This window comes from Petaurus breviceps, unplaced genomic scaffold (assembly GCF_028583685.1).
Source record: "Petaurus breviceps papuanus isolate PSGF00001 unplaced genomic scaffold, PetGlider_PUasm1.0 90822, whole genome shotgun sequence".
Classification (NCBI taxonomy): domain Eukaryota; kingdom Metazoa; phylum Chordata; class Mammalia; order Diprotodontia; family Petauridae; genus Petaurus; species Petaurus breviceps.
In genome coordinates, this window is record NW_027187351.1 from 15,936,092 (window position 1) to 15,939,614 (window position 3,523).

General features: G+C 38.3%; 1 pseudogene; it reads left to right on the forward strand.

Annotated features, from left to right (window-relative positions):
• Window positions 1-248: 248 nt before the first annotated feature.
• LOC138148086 (DNA (cytosine-5)-methyltransferase 1 pseudogene) lies at window positions 249-2,116 on the forward strand (annotated as a pseudogene).
• The last annotated feature ends 1,407 nt before the right edge of the window (window positions 2,117-3,523 follow it).

A 3,523-nucleotide genomic window follows, 5' to 3' on the forward strand; every position in this document is an offset into this window, starting at 1 on the left:
TCTGCCTTAGTTTTCCCAACTGTAAAATGGGTATAATAGCAACTACCTCCTGTAATTGTTTTGTGTTGTTGTGAGGATTAGAGGAGATAATATTCATAAGGTGATTAGTATAGTGACTATTACATAGGCCCTTAGTTATCCTTTTCTTCTGTCTTTCTCTCCCTGTCTGCCCTTTTCCCTCCAACCCTTCCTAACTCCTGACTTCCTGTCCTTATGGAGGATCTACTAAGTACAAATCACAGAATGACATGGTTGAAATTGTAGGAGGTCTAAAGATCAAGAGAGATGATGTAGTGGATATGAGCAACTTAAAGCATATTACCAAAGAAGATTTGTAAGCTAGAAGTAGCATAAGATACAAACTATATCATCCAGGATATTTATGACTAGAAAAGGAAGTAGGGTTATCAGCAGCAAGAACCAAGAATAACAGACGAACAGCACTGGGGCTCTACTCATCACTGCAGTGTGGTGAAGGGGAAAGGTGAGATATCTTGGGCATCGCAGGACATTTTTAATTCTCTCAACTCATCTATGTGATTTTAGGCCATCTAGTTAGCTTCTTTGAGCCTCAATTTCCTCCTGTAAATCTAGGAAGTTGGATAGATGATTTCTAAGTTCCCTTTCAGCTCTAAATCTATGATTGTATAAATATTAATCAGAACCAGAAGATCTCTCATGAATTTGGTAGATCTTTAATGGAGATTTGCAGATACAATTTGAAAAAGGATCACAAAAGTTGAAAGGGCATAGATAGGGAAGAAACTTCTAGGGGACATACCAGGAAGAAAAGGAAGACTGGAGCCAAGAAAAGACTCATTAAACGGAAGGCATGGTCTACTGAAACCAGCTCTTCATCTGAGGAAGAAACTTCTAGGGAACATATCAGGAAGAAAAGGAAGACTGGAGCCAAGAAAAGACTTCTTTTGAATGGCAGAGTCATTAAACGGAAGGCATGGTCTACTGAAACCAGCTCTTCATCTGAAGAAGAAACTTCTAGGGCTTCACGGTGTTCACAGTGCTTACAGCGTCTGGATGACCCTGAACTGATGCATTTCATAGGAGACCCCAATGATGCTTTGGAAGAAGCAGAGATATTGGCTGACAAAAGGTTGCGCCTTTTTGAAGAGAGAGAACATGGCTTTGAGAACTACAATTATTTACCACAACATAGAATAACATGCTTCAGTGTTTATGATACAAAGGGCCATCTGTGCCCCTTCGATACAGGCCTAGTTGAGAAGAATATAGAACTTTTCTTCAGTGGTGTGGTAAAACCAATAGATGACCACGACTCAAGTCCAGAGGGAGGTATCAAAGCCAAAAAACTTGGTCCCATACATCAGTGGTGGATTGCTCCTTATGACAGAGAAAAAGCTATAATTTGCTTCTCAACAGATTTTGCTGACTATATTCTGATGGAACCTAGTGATGAATACGCTTCCATATTTTCATTGATGCATGAGAAGATATACCTGAGTAAAATAGTTGTGGAATTTTTACAGACAAATACTGATGCCACTTATGAAGACCTCATTGAGAGGATAGAAACAACAATTCCTCCTCCTGGGATGACTTTTTGCCAGTGCACAGAAGATTCCCTCCTTTATCATTCCCAATTTATCATAGATCAAGTGCAAAGTTATGATGAAACCCGAGATGATGATGAGGAGTCTCTCCTCCTTGTACCCTGTATAATATATATCATTCGTTTGAGTGGTCTTACCCTGGGAAAAAGACTAGCTCCAAGGCGGCAAGACATCAATCACCTTATCAAAGTGCAGAAGAGGAAAGCCCCAACCAAAGCCACCACCACCAAGCTCGTTCATCAGGTCTTTGCTAGTGTCTTCCCGGAGGAAAAAGACAAGAATGGAAAAGAAAATGGGGACAGTGGGGTGGAGAGTCAGCGCTGCGTTGTCCGTGAGCTAACAGAAGAGGTATGAGGGACAGAGCTGTCTACTCTTCTTAATGAGCCAATCTTTTTATTCCATTGTACTCATGAAATGTCTACCTCCTTTGCTGACACTGAGCCATAATGATCAAACTATTAAGCTGTGCAACTTTAAAGTGCCTTTTATATATTCTAGATTTTAAAACTATTTAAATTGTATATTAAATGTAACATCTATTGACTGAAAAAAAAGAAAGGGCATAGATAGGTTTGTGATCTGTATTTAAATAAACCCTATGTACATATTCTTACATAAAGGTTTGTAGGCAATATAGAAATCTATTTAGATTGAAATCTAGGTGGGAAGTAAAATTTTATATGCATGAAAAAGCTAAATAAAATGGGATGCTATAGAAGTTCAGAGAAAGGTAAAATCAGTGGGATCTGGGATGGTTGGGGAAGGTTCTTGGAAGGAGACAGACTTTAGGAAAGGTAGGTTGGGCAACACTGAAATTCCACCTAAAAATTGGCAGGAATACAATAGGAACAGTTAATATTGGACAGGCTCTGCAAAGAGAGACACACTAATGAACTGCTGATGAAGTTATGGATTGGTTTAACTGTGGAAAGCAATGTGGAATTATGCTAAAACATTTGATAAATTGACCATATTCTGACCCAAAGATCCCAGTGCTTGGCACATACCCAAAGGAGATCCAAGACAGAAAGAAAGGTCCTACATATAAATATTTTCTCATATAAATATTTTTAGTACCAATATTATAGTTAGTAAAGACCTAGAAATAATATCCAAATGAATGGGGAAGGACTAAACAAATTGTGGTACATGAATACAATATCCTATTACTTTATCATAAGAAATAGTGACCATATGGGGTGGCTAGGTGGCACAGTGAATAGAGCACTGACCCTGGAGTCAGGAGGACCTGAGTTCAAATCTGGCCTCAGACATTTAACACAAAAACTAGCCATGTGACCTTGGGCAAGTCACTTAACCTCAATTGCCCTACCATCCCCCCTTCGGGTAAAAAAAAGAAATAGTGACTATCAGGACTATAGAGAAACATAGGAAGACTTACATGAATTGATGCAGAATGATGTAAGCAGAATCAGCAGAACAAGATACCCAATGACTAAAGCATTGTAAATGGAAAGAACAACAATAATAACAAAAAAAAATTAAACTGAACATTGTGTAATTAATCTAATTTTGCTTAACATAAAACTCATGATTTCTCATGAATGCTTTGCATTGCATGTCCCTATTTTAATCCCATTTTGGGGAATGCAAATGGGGGATGTCAGTGACTAGCTTGGTAATTACAGGATTTAAGTAGGAAAGAGGTTTGCACTTCAGCTAAAAATAGTTAGCACTTTATCTTGGCTTGGGGTTTGTGAGATATTATGACCTCATTAATAAATATTTTTGTCTGTTTACAACCTCCATAAAATAACAAGGTGAAGAATCTACATTGAGGCAAAGCCAAGATGGTGGTGTAGAAGCAGGAAAACTCCATGAGCTCCCCCCATAACCACCTCAAATACCTATTAAATATGACTCTAAACAAATTTTAGAGGTACAGAACCCATAAAGTGACAGAGAGAAATAAA